At 45.2% G+C, this 20,423-nt stretch overlaps 1 long non-coding RNA gene across 1 annotated transcript; it reads right to left on the bottom strand.

Moving 5' to 3' along the window:
• Nucleotides 1-7,906: 7,906 nt before the first annotated feature.
• On the bottom strand, nt 7,907-12,001 carry LOC144165853 (uncharacterized). The gene is made up of 3 exons (XR_013321532.1): nt 11,863-12,001; nt 8,290-8,435; nt 7,907-7,914 (listed from the first exon to the last, which is right to left on the bottom strand). It is a non-coding gene; the product is annotated as an uncharacterized LOC144165853 (long non-coding RNA).
• Nucleotides 12,002-20,423: the final 8,422 nt, after the last annotated feature.

Genomic DNA, 20,423 nt, shown 5'->3' with positions numbered 1-20,423 from the left:
ACGTCCTTTTTTAGTGTCCGCTGCAAAAGGTCCCTTGCCTGAGTTTTGATCTTTGTTCGACTGTCTGTTAGTGCTTAAATTGTGTGTTAAGTGTCTCGTCTTTTGAAGTTTTCTAACATTTCCATGCATTAAAGAAAAAAAAAAATCCGCCCGTAGCCTAGTGGTCTGGAGTGCTAGGTATCTCACCGGAATTGTTTTGCCAGTCACAAGTTCGAATCCCCGCGGGTACATGCTTTTTTTTATAAGTTCACTTTTTCGTATTTCGCCGATGTTTTCTATACTGGGTTCACCTTTTTTTGGGCCGCAACGTTCATTGCTCCACGAACTAGTCCACAGAACTCGCGCAGGCTGGCACTGGCGCGCTAGCGACTTCTCGTTGGCGTGCTGTTGCCATATGCACCGACTGCATGCAGGCAGTGGGCCCAGGCCAGAATCAACAGACCCCTGGACTGGTGCGAACACGCTTTTTACGATACAGGCATGAGTGAGGCAAGCTCCAAATATGGGGGAAAAGCGCATGCATTTGAGCGTCTGCGGGGACGCGGAGGGCGTTCATGCACTGCGTAGGGCTCAGCTAATGAATGCTACGATTCCAAGCCGTCCTGGGAGGCTTATCTTATGCATTTTACAGTCGACAACATGGCAGAAGCGCGGAACTACGATTACTGTGATATTGAGAATGCCCATCCAACCATGTCATCGGATGTCAAACATGTTGTTTTACAGAACCGGAACCGAAACCGAAACTTGTTTGATTGCTACCTTGGGCATCGTCCAATCACGGTGCCCCCTCCTCCCAACGTCACAGCTTAGTTGGTGCGGCCGCTGCAAACCGCGCATGGTAGTTTTTCTTCTTTCGTGCTTTGTAAAATAATTACCGATTAGTCAACCAGATAAACAATGAAAAGTGTGCTAATTTGAGCCAGTCTACGCAGTGCAAGCAAAAACGGGAGCTTGACAAATTCACTTCAGTGTCCCTTTAATGTAATGAACGAGTATTTAGACCACTGCCGCGTGCGTTGTTTTGAAGCGAAGATTGCTAGCGAGTGAGTGAGTGAAAACTTTATTAAGACGAGCTTCAGAAAAAAAAAGACATTTGAGAGCGGCTTTCTGTTTCACGTTAACGTTTTATTTCGGAGTAGTGTGCACTGTGGGGTAGCTATGCCCTTCGTAAGCGGCGCTACATAAATTGCCGCTCTGATTCACGGGTCAATTCGTAGGTATGTAACAAAAGCTGCGCCCACACAGAGTTCATTAAAAGAGACCTGGAGCCAAGCTTCTTTTGTCCCGGGCAAGGCGGAACGGTCAATGCGAATTCTCGAAAAACTCGTAACTTTCGGCGGCTGATCGTGTTCACACCGGGTAGGTTGTCCGACAGAAGTGCTGTTCTTTTAGGTCGCTGCCTTTTTACCGCCGGAAATGATTCTAAAGCATTTTGTGTCGGCTTTTCGTATCTCCGGTGATATCTGTGCTGTTTTTACAATTTCCGCCTGAGATGAGTTTGAAAGGTTCTTCGGTGAAGTGTACACTGCAGACCGAGTCCAACATCCCCTTAAAAGTTCAGCTTTGATATCCGGAGCTTGGGTTGGGTTTCGGGCTGCGGAAAGCGATGAAGGCGAACACCTGATGTGTATCCCGTAGATTTCCATCGCCGCACCGCGCATAATGTCCGCATACATTAAAAGCTACGTTTTGGCCGACCAGTGCCCATGTATTTTGGTCGTTTGTTTCTCCTCTATAGAAATTTGACCATGCCGCCCCCTAGTTTAAGTGCTACCACCTATAGGACGATCTTCTGGCCAATACCCAAGGACAATTATTCACGCAACAAATGGCTACTTCATTTCCAACCATAACGTCACGCAATAGGCTACTTCATCGCCAAGCTATAAATTGGCCATGTATATGTAATTAATCCTTCTAATCACGAAATACGCCTCACCCGCATGGGAGCCACAGAAATAGTTCGAAATTAATAAAATCTAATCGGCTCAAAGAAGAGCCATTCGATTCATCTGCCAACGTTATGACAGCCGTTTCTTGCCGACCTCTGTTCTGTTGCCCCTAAATACCACCTTTCTAACGTCTCGAAGGCGCAAAGAGTCGTTAAAACATCTACTTGCCACCGTACATTCCCGTCATCACTCACGCAGCGATATCTAGAGCCCCTTTTCCAAGCCGTTCCTTAGGCAACGCTTAGCCATCACAGTGTTGATCTAACACCAATATTTGCCCGAGCGGACGCATACAAATGTAGTTTCTTTCAAGGCGCAATAGAGTGGTGGAATGCTCTGCATGGCTCCGTTCGTGCACTTCCGCAGCAACGTTTTTTGACAGGCGCACAGACGTACTAGTGTTCACCCTCCTCATGTTTTCCCCTCAGTCTTCAATTTGTGTTATAGTGTATGATATCTCTCGAAAACCCAAAACCTTATAATTCTACAATACTATGTACCTGCTGCTTCTATGTGACTGGTTTGTGTTTTTGTATTTAGTGGCAATTTTTCTTATTGTTTTATTTTTGTTTTAAACCGTGATTTCCTATATCTGTGTAGTACATATCATTTTTACACATTCCCTCTATACCCCTTATCTGGGCTGCAGTATTTTAGCAACATAACTAATAAATAAATAAATAAATAACTAAATAAATAAATAAATATAAATAAACTGTCTACGCAGTACAGTGCCTAGCAGACTCTTCGCACTGGCCCTGCTCTGCTATAGGCTTGCGACTGCTACACGCAGCTTTTGCAAGTGACCTATACAGCCCCAGCAGCTGCAGGTTGCCCAGCACGGGGCATGCGTTAAACAAGTAAGCTTCAGTTTTTGTAAGTTGCGTTGGGTTTTCCCGACGGCTATACAAATGCTATTTCTGTTATTCTTTCTGCAGTCCCTTTTGTTGGAGTATGATTTACAAATGATTGACTCAAGTGAACATATGCGACCTCAGGCGCAAACAATGAAAGAATAAATATTTCGCGAGGGCTGTAAGAAAGCAGAACATAATTTCAGGAACATTTTTATACGTGCAGATTAATCTCAAAGTAATATAAATGATCCCCTCATGATTCGCTCCATAGTTGACATTGTTGGCGCCTCGGTACCCAATCTTTTCCGAGTGCACAGAAGATTGCTTAGTGAAGGGGTTTAGCAAGTTTTTCTTTGTAATGTTTTCCGCATTGAGGTGTAAAGAATTTCACAAGAATTTCACAATTGCATTTTGCCTTCAACATAACGTCAAAAAGAGAGCTTGTGGAGTGCGAAAAGAACATCATACAACGAGGAAGCAATTTCGTTGATTTTCTTTTATTTTCTGGATTGCGAAATGGCTCTGAATTTTTATTACAAAACAATAAAAGCACTATATATACAAGTATGATAATGACAAACGACAACGTGTATGGCCTGGAATACTAATTCCAAGCATAGTTGAACCTCTCTTAGTGTATTCTTAGTGTATAGACATACAAAAGGCGAAAATATCGCCGGCGTAGTTGAACTTCGCCGCCATGTTCTAAAAAGGTACATAAATGGGATCGTGAGATTGTCTAAACAGTTTGCCAGATTTTAACTGTAGAAAGCGTAGAGCGTGTTATGAGTTTTTAAAGTGATTTCAAAAATTATTTACAACCTTAGTGCGTTCGAAAGTGTGGTTTTCTTCCCACCAGCCTTTCCGCCGAGTTGCTGGGGCCGGCGGTGGCAGCATACTCGCTACTCCACAAGACTTAACTTAGCGGATTGTTGTCATGTGTAATCTGCACTGCATGCACTTGAAGAAATGAGAAGTTCATAATATTTCAGGAATAAATTAAAATCACTAGCTTTAGGTTTGAGATAGCATGAAAACGCTATGTAAACGAACGTGTCGTCACTGGTGTGAATGGTGCGGCCGCCGTCGGCAGCGCGTGTTTTTTTTTTTTTCGAACCACTGACTGCAAGTGAGTTAAAGTGGTAAATACCGGTAAACACTGTTATTGTTGAGCACATAAGTTAGAAAGCACAATGTAGCCACACATTAGTTTTCTCCAAAATCATTTTTGTGGCCCTTAAAAGGTCGGTTTTTGTGCGCGTTCTCTGTTAAGAAAATACACATTGGACAAAACTGCACGAAACACTGACATCAGAATACTCAACTTCAGAATTCGTGCCTTTTAGCGTATTTGGTGAAACACCGATCTCATGAAATTTACCTATCGCTAAAATAACGTTATGTATACTTACAAAAAGTGAATGCTTTTATACGAAGGTGCGAGAGGCACTCAGACTGTTAAAAACTGAGCTGGGCCACCCTTTTGCATGGCCGAGCAACATCGCTCGTCCGAAAGACATTCTTTACACGTCTTCTTTCTACGCCAATTTCTGTACAGGAGGGCGAAATGAAGCGGTAAAGTTCCAGTTTTAAATAGCACTTTTTAAATTTTATGATCTTAAGAATGTTTCAGGACAAGCCACCGGGTGAAGTTTTTAAAGACGGAGTTTGCGATCGTTTTAGGATAAACCACGTACGCATGTGCCTATGCATTTGCTCATATGCGCAATCCTAGTTCCTGCGTCAGATAAATCTATTTCTTCAATTGCAGAGAATAATTTAGTGACAGCGTTTGTATTGCGAACTAAATTTGTTTTTCTATGAGTGACAAAACTAAAGTACACCAGTTGCTTTCAACCGTGGCTTACCGCGGACAGAAAAATGATAGGACTAGTGCTTGTCCTAAGCAGCAGCAAAAGACCGTTAGCAGCAATCCAACTAGGGTACTCTCCCGTTGACTGTCCTTCCCCTTCACAACGGCTAAGTCAATGCTTCTAAATCACTAACCAAACCGACAGAGGAATAATTTGCAGATGTTTTGGTAGTCAATAAAACGGCCGATCGCTATTTGGCTTCGAGCTGCATTGACAACAGGACTTCACCGCCATATTTTTGCGTTTTGTCTTGTCCCTACAAATGCGGTGAACTGCACCAAATGTCTACGCCAACATGGCAGCCAGCAGTCGCGTTCAGCCGAAAGTCTGAAGGATGTCGCTGAGAGGTGGGAGCAACGATTTGGTCTTGGGTGTATCAGCAGGCTTCAGCTTCGGCAGGGACTTGCAACCTTCTCCTCCCGGTCTGTACTTTGTGCACACTGCATCCAGAATGTCGCCCGCGTACTGATGCACGATATCTTCGGCGTATTCAACGTGCTCGTCAGAACAGCTTGCACGCACAGAGTCTACGACACACTGGCGGTAGGTCGCAAAGGAGCTGTAAAAGATTAATGCATCGTGACCGAAGTTGTCCAAGTGGTTTTGAAGGGCAGTAAATGTGAAACGAAAGTACTTATAGGGAGGTCGCAAATTTGCGGGGACGAAATGTGAGCAACTGCTAAAGGACGATACCTCCCATTTTGGCTTTTCCTATCGAAATTAGGCGTTGCCTTTGATCGTGTGTGGTTTTGCCTCAATTGAGGAGTTTATTTTCAGTATAGAAACCCACTCATTGTGCTAAGCTTTCCGGATATAAGAAATACCCCCAACAGCCCCTGACCTGGGAAAAAAACGTTTCTAGGCCACGGTTGGCCCTCGCTGTACAGGAGAGCGTTGTAACTTGTAAATGTTAACACGTGCCTTTGTATATTCGGATGCGAATCAATGTGGTGTTTTGAGAGGATAATGCCACAATAAAGGATGCATGCACTGGAACCCAGGCATGCAATTAGGCTGACTATGTTGTGGTTTATTCTGTAAAACGTAAGTTGTCAAGAAACGAACACCACAAGGAGCACGTACTCGAAGAACGCTCAGAATGTTGGTGTGCTCAAGCTGCCAAGCTGCTTGTTTTACCTAATACTAGTATGTAAGCATTAGCCACAAGTTTAAAGTTGCAACTATTCAGCGACAACTGCAAAATCAAGTAGGAGACGCACAGAAATCACTTTTCAGCCCCCTAGTGTGTTTGTCGAAGCCAAGCCTTGTACAAGTGGAACGATAACAGTCGGGACAAAAAGGAAGCGACATGTTTCCTACTTGTTTAGAACCACATTGTTTCGTGCCCGGTGCTTTAGAGCAGCAACATCCGGTTTCTGTAGTCTTTAGAGTTTACTTGTTCCAGTAATGCGGAATCGACTGTCAACATAGCTGCTGTACCAAGTACCGTAACTCTTCGAATGGTGAACAAGGTGATACGTAGACATTTTTTCTTGACGTGGTCCCTTCTCCCGCCACCGCATTCTTGCGCACGGACAGTGAGCTACACGCATGGCATATAAGTGGGAAGGCGCGCCTGTAACGCAGGCTTTAGATTTGGTAGCTGTGGTAACACAATGCACCATTACGTTACTGCCGCATGGTCACTGTGCTCGGCCCGAATGGTCTGCATGGTCCTCTAGAGGTTGGTACTGCAACGGGTGTACCAGGTAGAAGGGACGTGGTGGTAGGAGATTACCGGTTTAGAAAGGGGAGATTTGGGCAACACCACCACCCCAATTCACAGGAGTCTCCCCGATAGCACAAAAGGAAGTAATAGGAACATCCTCACAATTTAAAAAGAATAATCACCGAACGGTTTCTTTTTACAGGGGTACGCTACTTCCAGGCCTCGTGGCATAAGAGTTCCTAAAAAACTATTGCAAGGGCACTGGATGCGCGATTCACATGGTCTCCTGGCTATAATAAAGAAAAAGGTGATAGCGGTGACGCCGGAGTACGTACAGGCCCACACACAACTTGTTCTATCGAACTGGATATACGTAGGCATGAAGTGGTGAAAGGTCGTATATGAAGGCACAATTAACCTACTACTGCTCGAGCTGAATATCCGCTATTTCCTGCAGTAACCCAGGGCATATGATGTCTTTATTGCGGCGAAGCACGGCCTTTATGAAAATATGCATTACTAGCCTCAATTGCATCATGCAAATTATTTAGTCTTGTGCTCTTTAGTAGAGTATGCGACGGTTAGGTTTAACTAAATATCAGTAATGGTACTGACCTTTGTGTTTCTGGCTTTATAGGCACTTGTTCGCTCTAAATGCGCTTTACAAAACGGGAAGGAATTATACAGCGACCCCGTCTGTTTTCACGACGCATTGTGTTGTTCACAGGTGGCGTCAGTTTTTCCTCAAAGGCGACAAACATTTTATGTGGATACAAGGACTTTTATATTAAATGTTATGTCGAAATGTGGATTAATTCGTCACTGTGCTTAGTGGTAACGGGCACAACCTTTGGCTTCAAAAAGACCTTACTTATGTAGCCTGGTAGCAGTTGCTTGTATACGTTGCGCACATTTACATACAAGGGTCAGAAATGGCCTCATTATCTGGTTACTCAATGTTGTTCCAGCACTCAGTGACCAAGACGTAATCACCTACTATTGGTGGTAATTTTAATACGCGACTTCTACCAAACTGTCAAAAGTTTATTCTTACCAGCAGGCGTAGCCAATTTTGTGCTTCTTCTCTCCGGCATCAACTCCAGCTTCGAGGGCAGCCGTGATTTCTTGGCTGCAGCGGTGGATCTTGTGGCCGACAGTGTTTATGCAGACTACATTTTTGAGATAGCCTGGGAAAATAAAGCGGCGTCAGGTTGTCGAGAAAGAGAAGATCAAAAACCAAACAACGTAAGAGTCCGTAGAATCCCTTTCGCTGGGACAGCCGCACCGCGATAGACAAATTTTGGAGTTTCTAATTGATTGTTTGCTTCTGGCTGGGTTTTTGTTTGCGAATTTGAATAGTGGTTGCGTCAGAAACGGAATGTTTCGTGGGAATCGGTTTTATTGCTTACTTACAGTTGGAAATCCGAATAAAGTCAATATAGCGCGGAGTTAAAACTCTCAGGGGGAGTGGGGTATGTAGAGAAAGCGTAATAGCTAGTAGGTGCGTTATTACTGGTATCGACCGGGCAACTCTAGTCGCAAACTCCTTCTTCAGCAAGCTGCGCAAGTTCGGTGGAAGTTACGAGTCGGATGCGTTTTTTGCAAGCCACTTTAATTTCACTAATATACAATGCGAAGGAGTTAAATGGGAATATTGCAACTTTAACAAGAGCCACTCACGGTGAATGTACATATCAAGATGCGTGAAAACACTATCACTTAGCGGAGAACGCTATCACTGCGGCGCACTGAGGTGGTTTTACCAAGGCACGATTGTACATGCCGTTTTATAGCGCCTAAGCCCTAAACCCAACGCTGAAAGTGTGGATATTTCCCGAACGTAAAAATGGAACTAAAAAATGGTTTTTTGGGTCTCTTTTGTCTGGTCCAAAATATGAGGGTACAGCAAGCAAAAGACGAAAATGAAGACTTACGGTCACGCTGAGGGTTTCCCTTAGTGCACTTCTCTACAGTGACGGTGCTTATGCCGTCCAGTATAAGCTGCACCAGTCCTTTTGTGACTCCATTGAGACAGTTTTTGGTGTATTCTTGTAGGCACGTCATATCCTTTTCTTCAGCCCTGCATTGCATTCAGTACGGCAGCAACCAAATGACAAAAATAGTAAGCAAAGTCTAGCCGAAGTTCTGCCGAATTAAATAAACTGAACCCTAAGAGTACAGGCGACAGTAATGCTTTCTTGTGGAACGGAAGTTAGTCAAAGCAACAAAAATAATATTCTATAAAATGAAATGCTACCGAGCAATATTTAAAACCGACGTTGGCGCCCTCAGTAATGCAACCCCTGGTAAGAACGCTTTAAAGGGACACTCTCAAGGCAACAAGCAAGTTGGTTTTAAACGACATCACACCTTTCAATAGCCATTTTAGCGCTGATTCACATAGGTATACAAGCAACCGAATACGACGCTACCATGTACCGAGCTGTTTGGTCCGTTTCGGGGAAATCATTCGCGCTTTCCCGACCTCCCACGTCCTTTGCAACTCGGACCACCAAGCAAAATGTTCTTTCATGAAACCCGTGGTCACTATGGACGCCTTCTTTAAGAAAAACATCTCCTCCGTTTGGGGCCCCGTGCATCTTGGTGCCTTACCAGCCACTCGGGCGTATCTGGCAGGATTCCCCGAAAACCATCCCCGCCGCCCCAAGTAGGAAACAGTAACGCCATACAGCGTCAGCCAGGAAAGACGTTACGCATGCCAGACGGTTAAGCACTTCCGGTTCAAGTTACCCGGTATGACCTGTGTCAGCGGCCCCTGTTTTCACGTTCTCACTATTTTCTACCCCATTTAAAATAACGTTAAGCGCAGTCGTGGCGTACTCGTGTTTTTGGTAGGCTAATTTATCGATGTAGATCAACTTGCATTTTGACCTAAATGTCCCTTCAAAAAAACTGCTTTAGGTTGCCCTACTGACGGAGAATGCCGGTGTTGATAGCGCCATAAAATAGTGGTCGCAAAGCATAACACCAATGTGAAAGTCACCTGACATGGTTATTCATCAAATAATTGATTTGATTTTATTATGAGGGATAACGGTCCGATGGTTCACAGGCGATGAGGCGCGCCGTAGTGGTGGGCTCCGGGTTAATTTTGACCACCTGGGGATCCTTAATGCGCGCCGAAATCTCGAACACACAGGCGTTTTTGCTTTTCGCCTCCATCAGAAAAGCGGACGCCATGGCGGGAATCGAACCCGTGTCTTTGGGTTGTCATAAAATAATAAAAAAAAAACATATGTATACTACCGAAGCTTAACTACTTCGGTCATACGTTGAGCAACGCCCACATGGCACCAATATAGTGAGGGTGGCTATAGTCAAAGAAATTTATTAAACTCCAAAGGCAACTGCCTTCACTTTACAAGCATTTTTTTTGGCTTACAAATAAGTGCCTGCATGAAAACCCGTATGCGCCTCTAATACTGGACGTTTTAACATAAAAGTCTAAACATAACACATCTGAATGAACAGGTAACAGTGACAAAGCGATCATATGCCCTGAAATGAGTGTATGTAACCAGCGTTTCATCCTTTAAGGGGAAGTCGTGATATTGAAGCTGCTCTGTTGTCCCTGCCTCGCCCCATTACCGCCTCTTAACTTTTTTCCAGATATACGTTTTACCGTCTGTATGCTTCAATTTTTTCAGCATTGTTTTATTCCAAACGTCGTCATAACTACAGGCCTCAGTTACAAACACGAGAAAAAGATGTCCTTGCATTATTTCCACTATATGTATAGGCAGCAACATATCGTTCATATGTTCCGGTAAAAACAAGTTGCACCACAGCGAGGTATCAGTAAGCAACGATTTTTAAAAGAAGCTAAAAAATTAAAAGCCGGCAGCTATTTCAAGAAGGATAACCAGCGAAGCTGGGCGATGTGCAAGGAGTGAGCGAAACGTTATATGTGTGTGCCATTTGCGAATGGGCCCACTTCCTAGCTATTCAGCTGAATGACAGTTGGGAGGAATTGAGTTGTATTCTAGCGGGCAAACATGAGGCTGTTCGTTTGTCTCCCGTGTCTTAGGCATCTTGCTGCCTTGTAGGCTTAAACCGAAACCACTGAAAACGACGGAGGACACCAGTCAGGTCGCAACGCGACGTCCACTTTATAATCTCCCATCAGCCGAACGGGCACGTCTTCACTGAGCGACTGAATTCTGGCTGCCCGTGCACGCCCCCGTCCTCCATGCGCGCATTTAAATTAGCCGCAAAGAGTGAACTGCCACTGTTAGACGTAAAAGACTCTGGCCAAAAAGTCGCTGCACAATCTCTTCGAGCTAGACCAAAGAAAAGACCGGCAAAAACGACACTCCAGATCTCTTCCATACGGAAACTTTGAACACTAACTCTACGGCGCAAAAATTGTTGTTGTACGCCGATTTCCCTACGCAGAGGGCATGAAAAAGGCGAGCCATATACGGCTTCGCTGTTAAAAGTAACAGGTGCTTGCTTCATTACCGGCTCGGAAATGGCTAAAATTGCTTAATCAATTTGACTGTCCACGTAAGAAAAATTTTTGGTTCGGCATTACTTTAAAACGAGCAAGAAATTGACTAGAAATCTTAATAAAAAACGACTACAAAACTGGAGTTAAGGCGATTGTTTCGACGACTAATGGAGCTTTTCTGGCAAGTGGTGCCACCATAAACTTTGAGATTGAAATTATAAATATACCTGGAAATGATGGCCTTGAATGAAATTCATGTCACGGGGTGATCGTTATGACGCAAACAGCGGTACAGCAGGTAAAACAGCAGTCTGTTTAAATCGACCCCTTTTGGTAATGGCAAAGACTCAGGCACGGAGGGTTTCTAGCATTCATTTATATGTTTTCTTAAAGAAAGTACGTATATTTTTTGGAAACAAATGCTATGTCAGGCTCATTTAGTGATTCACTCTAAAGCCTAGGAAGTTTATGGAAGGTGATGGTCAGAAACAAAGAGGCGTTTCCAGAGCGAATTGCTTTCCGTTCGTTGCACAGTTACGTTTTTATATTTTCGTGAATACAATGAATAAACTTTAGCTATCTTAGGCTACGCGAGATATCTTGGTGTTCGTTTAGGTTGGACAAATTTATGGGAATCTGTAGAACTCCTTTTTATGGAGATATTCCGGCGGTATATTTCGAACCTGAGATTACGATATAAAAGTGTCAAAATAATTGGCAATGCGACGGAAGTGATTTCCAACAATACAGTTAGGAAAATTCTGGTGCAACCGTTCGATCAAAGGTAATTGCCATTTATTTGCAGCTATGTGTTTTTTTGATTGTTGCAGTAACGAGCGCGGTGGAGGAAAATTCGTATTTTCCTGGAGTGTCCCTTCTGTTTCTCCTGTTTTACATGATATCTCGGAAATGTTCTTTGAAGAGTTGAAGTTATAAGCATGGTTTCAATGCTTGTAAACAGCTTTGAATGGAGCGTATTTTTTTGTGAATGAGCGCTCCTTAGCCGGGAAACTGAAAACGAGAGAAATAAACTTACGTGCAGTTGGAGTCGAGGTGCTCCGCATTCACGGCGATGTCCGGCCCCTTGGCAAAGAAGAACAAGCTGACGCTGCACTTCTCCATTACGTCACGGTCGCAACCCAGCTTGGCTCCTCGGCACACAACCACCGCGCATGCTATAGCTGGTCAATGAGAAAAGCAGTGGGGGACGCGTCAAAACGGTTGTATTTCTTTGTGTGAAGAACAAGGAATTAAAAGCTTTACGCTGGCATAAAGTACTCGCACTGTGTTTAAGTATTTTAGGAGTACTAACACCAGGTTTTTCAGTGAAGCTTTTATGCCTCAGCATATTTGGTGACTTGTCGCAGACATCTGTCAGTGCTTTCGTCCCTAAGACAAGATACTCAGTGCTCCTTAGGTGAAAGACGATATGAATTTCTCAAAAATGGTTGTAAGGTCTTAATAATGAGCTTGAGGCATAATGGGCTGCATCAGTACACAACGACGTGTTGGTTTTGAACTAACGGCTCTAAAGACACTTCGTAATGAAACACCCTTCTATATTGAGGCCAGTTGCCCACTGGCTCCCATTTGAAGTCATCCATTCGTACAAAACCGCGTCCGTGGCAATGTGGACCCTGAAAACCTGCTTGCAGACTCTGCGAATTACAACTTCGAACTTTCTGCAGAATTTTTTTTTCCTCGCATAAAGACCTGCCCGAAGTGTCTAATCGATTATTTGGCGGCTGCTAGCAAAGGCGTCGAACACTGCAGTTTCTTGCAAACGCGTGGCGCCAAGTGGTAGCGGCGGTGGCGTTTTTTAGAAGACAAACGTATGCAGCAGTTCGCTACGGGACTGCATTAGAACAACTGAAAAATTAGTATACAACACACTAGCGCGGTTTACTACGTTTAAAGTCGTAATATCAAGATAAATATTCCGCTTACAATTTGTGAGGAGCAAATGGCTTTTTTACGCTCATACTAGTTGCGGTTAGAGTTTTGGTGTGAAGTTTTATTTTAAACACGTGCCTCTACAAACCTGAATGTTCGACCTCTTGAACTCGTTTGTTCTTGGGGTCATTATATCGTCACGAACGGTTCCCCATGGTTGCAACACACACAACGGGCATCAAATCACTTCTTGGCACTGACAAAGAACGGTGGAGTTTACACGGTAGAAATTCGCTTCCAGAAGCACCGTTAAAGTAGGGTCGCCGGCCCTAAATTCACTAAGCTTTCCGGAAACTGGTGGACAATTATGCCAGTTATGCCCTGACCGGGATCTAAAGCTGAACAAACCAAAGTCATCAAAGCCCTGCCATAGCCGTTCAGACGTCACGCTGTCAGGTTACGCATAGTCCGGTAGTCCGGTGCCGCCCGGTCCCCACGGAACAGGAATCTCTTCTTTTATGTAGCGACCCAGCCTTTTTTCGCACGCACGCGTTTTCAGGAGGCGATGGACACACGCACGAAGCCCTCTTTTTTTTCGCTAGTGGGCTCGCGGGTTTTCTTCTTTTGTAGCGAGAGCTACAATGGTCGTATTCTCGCGGTTGCGCTGTGGCCGGCGGCCGCGGCGCGCCGCGCGAGCTGAGCGTTCCCTAGCTGGCAGCGGTTACTAACGAACCTGCGGCGGCTAAGGAACCAAGCGATTCCCTAGCCGCCGTAGCTGGAAGCGCTGGTCGCCGTGCCAGAATAACAGAACATAAAATAAAAGCAAATAAAGTAATAAAAACAAAAACAATAACAAAGTATTAAAAAAGTTACAATAAATATATAGAAATATAAAAACTACAAAAAAGTAAAAATAGAAAAAAAGAAACAAAAATAAAAAGGAATCGTATATATATAGAAGGAACCACTCGGTGGGATTAATCGTCAGATATTAAAAGCGAGTCGCAGAGAAGGAAAGAAGCCAGGCTTCGCCGTCGGAACACTACCAAGAGGAGTCAGCGAGCCGAGGAGACGGAGGAAGAACGAGCCCCACGCCTCGAGAAGCGTCGTAACTGTACAGAGAACCAAGCTAAACTATACCATAAACCGTACCACTCGCTACACACGCTTAGGCATAACTCTGTTAAGCCACAGCCATTTTTTTGGGGGCCTTTTGTTTGTGTGGCGCCGCTGGTGTGAGTTGAAGCCGTTGCGAGAGGACAGCGTGTTCACACAGCGCGGAAGCAGCCCCGTGTTGGGATAGAAGTGGTTTTGTTGGGAGGAGCCGCTTTCCGTTTGGCCTTGCGAAACCTTTTCATTTCATTAAAATACCATTTAGCTTTTTTTTGTGTCGTACTGCCACAAAATAGCGGCCGTTCGTTTTTCTCATACTGTTATTCGTACTTCACCGAATTCGATGCTACGGGGCGTCGTCTGCTCGGAAACAGAGAGGTCCTTTCTTCGTTCTGCGCAGTATGGCCCGTAAAGCAGCACATCAGTGTCGCCACCATACTGGCGCACGAGGCGTATAGATGTCTCGTCGTTCGTAATGCTTGGAACAGACTCCAGGTGACCGCAAGAAGCCCCCTATATGATTCTGTCGTCTGGCGGCCTTTCTTCGCCACCAGGCATTTCGTAAAGTTTGACCCGGTCTGATTGATTGATGTGGGATTTAACGCGCCGACACTACACAGACGATGAGGCGGGACGTAGTGGAGGGCTCCGGATTAATTTTTACCACCTGGGGATCTAGTGTACTTAGCGCGCTTTACCGTTTTCCGTGTTATTTGAAGCAAGAGTAGCCGTTTGATGCTGAAAACGAAAGAAAATTGCACTCTGCGGTTTCTTCATTCCGGGTTACAGGCTGCCAAGTAGCGAAATCTGGTGACTTCGTCTCAAAGCAAATGACACAAAAGTTTGTTGCCCAAAACAGTTCGCTTACGCTTGAAATAGCTTGAATCATGGACGTTTTCGATTAAACTCTCACAACAATAACTTTCTTTCAAAAGAGCTGCATACTTCTGCTGTAGTGCTTAAAAAATAGAAAACGTGGCGTTAACGCCGCCATCTAGTGGGAACAATTAGCACCAAGTATTGCATTACCCAGAGTTCACGCCTCCGCATAATATTTCGATATAAAATGAGTGAGATATATTCTAATGATTCCTCAGTTACCTATACTACCTTGCCCAACACGATTCTAAAAGCATAAAAGAGCTATGCTAGTTCATAAACGCATCTGAACCATTGGAAGCGTGGGAGGCTGGAGTAGGGGCGGAGATTTTGCTCGCTCTTCTGAACAAAACATGTCATTTATCGTACTCCTGATTATCATTTAGAAAGAATGTAATAACCATCAACAAAGATTGCTTGTATGGAGCGCCGAGCGCAGTGCATTTGCTGTGGCGTAATATTCCGAAAGAACACCCACCCAAAGTACAGTGATATCCAGTGAAAAATACGAGATGGGGCGAAAAACTACGAAAAGGTGGCCAAACAGAACTCCGGAGATATCAAGAAGAAATTCGAGACGGGCGAACTTTCGGGTCAAGCGCGGAAATGAGAAGTGACCACATCTACACATTAAGAGATTATTCGGGTTTATTGTTCTCTCATCAGCGCTAAAGCCATCGATTGTACGTCATGGGCGCGTCTTTCCATAAATTGAACATTTCACTCGTAAAAGAAGGTGGGCGATGTTTCGGAGGATGGCGTTCTCTGGGAACTTTACGGTAATCTAATCAAGACGCGAGCGTACATTTCGCCGGCGCAGGGGGCTCGCGGGCTACAGTCGCCAGAAATTGTACCCTCTGTATCGCTATGTACGGACGGTAAAAGTAAGATACCGTTCACAGAAACTCTCACGCATGCAAGGTCGACTTCCGCAATCACCAGTACCTCCTGCTCAAAGTCCGTAAGGACTGAAAAGGTAGCGTTAAAAAAAGGGCGGCGTCGTCTAATCTGCGACCCACTCGCTGAAGTAACCATGGTAACGACGACGCTGTAAACCAACGCGGGTAGAACCGCCGCCGTCAAAAATCGCGGACATTCCGGCGGCCAACCATGCAATGAGTGCTTCGCCTCGGACGAGGTCCGACTATTACGTCATCGCAAGCTGCCGAGCCAACAAATAGTCCTGTCTCGTCCGGGTAATAACTTTTGTTAGCGTGAGCGAATATGCTTACTATTTTTGGCGTGGCTTCTACAAGAACTATAGAGTAGATTTCTGACACAAACAAAAACACTTTGAAATCCATCTCAGGGCCCCTTTAAGCGTCATTTCGATCTGAACAGTAGTGGAGGGCTGCGTAGTAACTGGTATCACCAGGCATTTACAGGGTGACAGAAATGACAATTCAAAAATGTTTTCGTTGTCAGTTTTGCCGAACACGCTGTCACCTGCGAGTGGCATAGGATACTTGGGGTGCGAAATGCCTAATACAATAAGTTGGCAGGAAAGGTACACAGGGTTGCAGTCCACGACAAAGACGCGAATACAATAAACAATGCATTAAAGGGAAACTAAAGGCAATTAGCAAGTTGTTTCAGACAGACCTTAGAGTGCCCTGAAGCCCACTAAGCGTTTGTTTTGCGGGTAAAGATGCTTCAATTGCAGAGAAATTACCAACTGAATAATGCCTTTCTCTCTTTCCTTTCCATCACACCATTTCATGACGTTTTGCATGACGCAAGCAGCGACTACAGGCGAGTAATACACCTGTATGGTCTAGCAGGAGCACTAATACTGGGCAAGTGAAGCATCACATCCGCACGAGAACTGGTCGCGCTCTCGGCGCGACCAGTGGCTACAGTTGCAATAGACATCGCAACCTCTACGGGCGCCACGCCTTGGCAGCTTGCAAATGTCGGCACGGCTTGAAATATACCTGTACGTTTTTAATTGTTTATTCCTTATGAAAATTAAGGTGTAACGGAAACTTTTACGTGTTTCTTTGAGAGATCATGTTGCCGCTTGTCGTTCTGTTGTTAATCACGTGACTCTTGGCATATACGGTCAGCCGGTGTTTACGTCGTCGCTGCTGAGAGGCACATAACTTTTTTTTTTATTATGTACGAGAACAATTTGAAGGTACTGCACCAGAGACTGGCACATTAAATTTCTAGGGACGTCATTCTACCAATTTTGACACAACTTCCGACGCGTTTTCTATTCAGTGTCCCTTTTAGACGCGCATCGGGAGCATCCAAACAGCACAATGAAAATAAAGGAGTATCAGTAATGAGTCAAACTTATGCAGATTTGAGGATGGTAATAACTGTTAAAACCCTGGAGATTATCCGAGCCATTGCAATAGCAGAAAACAGGAAGGCGTTGATACTGCCATATTCATATTACCAAGAAAACCTATGCTTGTCAAAACCGTCCGGTAAGCAGCATGAAGACAATGTTGAATTCATCTAAGTTGACAACACTGGGCATGATCCTTTAGTTACGAGAATAATTGGGTTTTCGTCGGCTATATATTTTAATGCTCCGCAGCACACGTCTGAAACCCCCAGTTTTCATACCGGTGAAGCCGGATTACTCGGCTCCTCTCTGGCGTCGCTGCCGACTCCTGCTTTTATTTACAGCAGGTATTAGCCATTGTCTTTCAACTTGAGGCTCACTCACATAAACGGTGGCCGGTTTATGCGTGCACGAGCCGGGAGTGAGAGAGGAAGGTGGGGCGTGCACGCGAAGCTATACACCATTTTCCATAAGCAGCCGGGAAAGGAGGAAAATACTCGCAAACCAGATCTCTCCGAGGCCAGCGCGCCTTCCGCTTTCGAAGGGCCAGAGTTGCCTGTGCGCGTTGGGGTTAAACGTGGCTCGGTGCGGTGGGCTCCGCTGCGTATAGTACACGAGTATTTCTCACCGTGTGCTGATTTTCTGTGGAACTTTCAATTGTTTTAGCCTATGCTGCTACGCCCTTCAACGTTTGAACTTCACTTGGTCAGCACTGTGCAGTGTGGAGTTAGGCAACAACTAGAGAAAGAGAGAAAAAGTCGCCGACAGTACAAATGAGCACGACACTACGTGGCGAAAATGCACTGCGGCTGTGATATGTTTTTGCTGCATCGCTGCCCAGCGGACAGCGATTTTCGACATCCTTGGGCGCCGTTTATAAAGCGCAAAGACTTTGTGCCAACGACCAACACTAGGGTCTGTTCGGTGCAATTCTTGGAGGGCAAGCAGACGGAGCAAAATCCATTTATCACATGCAAAGATGCGACAGGGACGACGAAACGGAACCACCTTAAATATTAAAGTACCTTTATCTTTTACAATATAACATTAGAGTCCCATATTGCTCCTTTTACCTTTAAGATCTCGTCGTTTTGTTTACTTTCTTTTACGCGAACTCACTACACTACCAAACGACATGAAATCATAACTTTCTCCGTCGTACACTGCTGGTCGATAGCACGATAAGCAGGCAGCACAATGTGGAAACGCAGCTCGAAAGAGGTGAACGCTTTATTCCAAAAATATCTCAACCTGTACAAAACGCTATCAAAGCAAAAGTTTCTCATCCTGTTGCGTTGTCACGGAATATACAGCCCTACAATTACAAAACAGCCACTGCTAATCTCGTAAAGTATTCATTGCGCAAGGAGAGGGTCCACAACTGTTGGCTTCGAGAGACAGGGCTCATACGCTGCGCAGAGTTAGGTCAATCATGATCGCGACCATCGAATAGTAATTTGAATGGTTGTGCGGTCGTGTATTTTTCCGCCATGTTAATCACGCTCGTCAGGAACCGTCATAAGTCCTGTTCAGAAAGGTTATGTTGTATTGCAATGTCAAAGGCGGTGCAATCGCCTCGTCGAAAGTCCATCGCGAGCCCGTGTCAGCGTTACCCGCAGACCCACAGACTGTGCACGCTCCGCATTCGACGTCCGTGCTTCCGTAGACACGACTAATCGGTGAACATAACATGTGTGGTGGTGGTGGCATTTAAAATACGTATTTGCTCCGCGATATCGATGTTTATGTCAGTCGGCCCCATACCTAGAGCCACTAGATCACGTTTCAGAGTATCATCACCCTTTTCTGTCATTGTTCTTTGCCGCCGACCACAGCTATTGGTCGAACCGCGTCAAGTTACATTTGTTTACCACGGGAAGACCCAAGTTCCGTGCTGCAGCCAGTGACTTAAACGTTTACTTACCGTGCTATCATACTTTTATAGTACAGTGAATGATGATATCATGTTTAAAAGCCACGAATAACCCGCGGTGTGCCTCTAAAACCAATGGCAGGAGGTCAAACACTCGTTTCCCTATTACCCAATGCAAGTACCTGAACAATCTGTGTTCCAAGATCCGCTCACAAATACCAGCTGGTACAGGCAGCAAACACAATACAAAGCAATACAAACCAATAAAAACCAAGCCAATACAAACGACGAAACGTACAAGCACAAAATCTCTAGCCTATCCTTGTCTTCACCTTTTCCAAATGCGTCTTTTTTGTCCCACTCGCCCATCACCTACAACGGGAATATAGTCGTACGGGAAAGGAAAAAAACAAACTGTTTCGTTCACTACTGTGCGCGATCGAGCAGCCACTGCAGAGCATTTGTAATGGCGAGTACAGCCTCGTTGCGGCACAAAGACGGGGCTCCGAATCCAGGCCGCCAATACTCCCTGCTGCCGCGGTCAAACGATATCGTCACTAGATCTCTTACTCATGCCACGTCGTACGGAAGGCCCCGGGGTGTCATCGTGTACCTGCAATTGATGCCGTCACCCCGAGCGCCTGCCCTGTTATCACGAGAAAAGAACAACTATTGATCGATAACGGCGTCTAACTTGCCGAAGCTACTTATGGGTTATCAGGCGCCGCGTGGTGAAAGGCTCAGGACTAATTTTGAATACTATAAGGTGATATTTAACGTGCGTCGAAATCTCGACACAGGGGCGTTTCCGCTTATCGCCCCCATCTGAAAAGCAGCCGCCGTAGTCGGGATCGAACCCGTCTCCTGGGGCTCAGCTGCACACCACCTTAGCCACTGACCGCCGAGGCGGGTGATAAAAGAACTATGAAGGCCGATTAAACATACCGTTACTGCTTCTGCGAGATTCTGGTGGCGGGCAAACAAGTATACAAAAAATGTTCTACTAAATGGTCCTCAGCACGGGCGAACGATATAAGGCACGAGCAAAGACACTGGCCCGCGTATGTTGAGTCACTCAAACAACAGCAAGGGAAATACACTTGTGCAACCTACAAGCACGGCACCGGCAACAGAACTCATCTCACTGATTCATACACTTATGCTTTCTGAAGTGAAGGGTACCAGTTAGCGATTGCTCAGGGGAAATATATAATTGAATGATATAATTATATCAGTGATGTCAGCAGTATGCCAGCCTACTCCCAACTTAAAAAGGAAAGGGAGAAATTGCAAGGGCAAATGCATGAAACAGAAACTAACTGTCAAAGTTTACAGAAAATTCGCAATAAAAAATTCAGGGTGGCTTGTAGCGGCCTCTGAAATCTTGCGCGTTGGTACTATACGTTCATCGGCCAAGCACAGCGCTAGCAAGATTAAGAAAGAGTACTCAGCGCGCATCCTGTTTTAAGTGCGAATGCACTTCTTAAGCGACCCTGAACCTGCGTCCACCGGCGATGTCCGCGCACGTGGAGATGGGCGCTCG

Source organism: Haemaphysalis longicornis, unplaced genomic scaffold (genome assembly GCF_048455015.1).
Source record: "Haemaphysalis longicornis isolate Haplotype H1 unplaced genomic scaffold, Haemaphysalis longicornis Haplotype H1 scaffold_15, whole genome shotgun sequence".
NCBI classification, from domain to species: domain Eukaryota; kingdom Metazoa; phylum Arthropoda; class Arachnida; order Ixodida; family Ixodidae; genus Haemaphysalis; species Haemaphysalis longicornis.
Note: the sequence above shows the minus strand (reverse complement) of the source record. Positions and strands in the feature narration are given on the sequence as shown.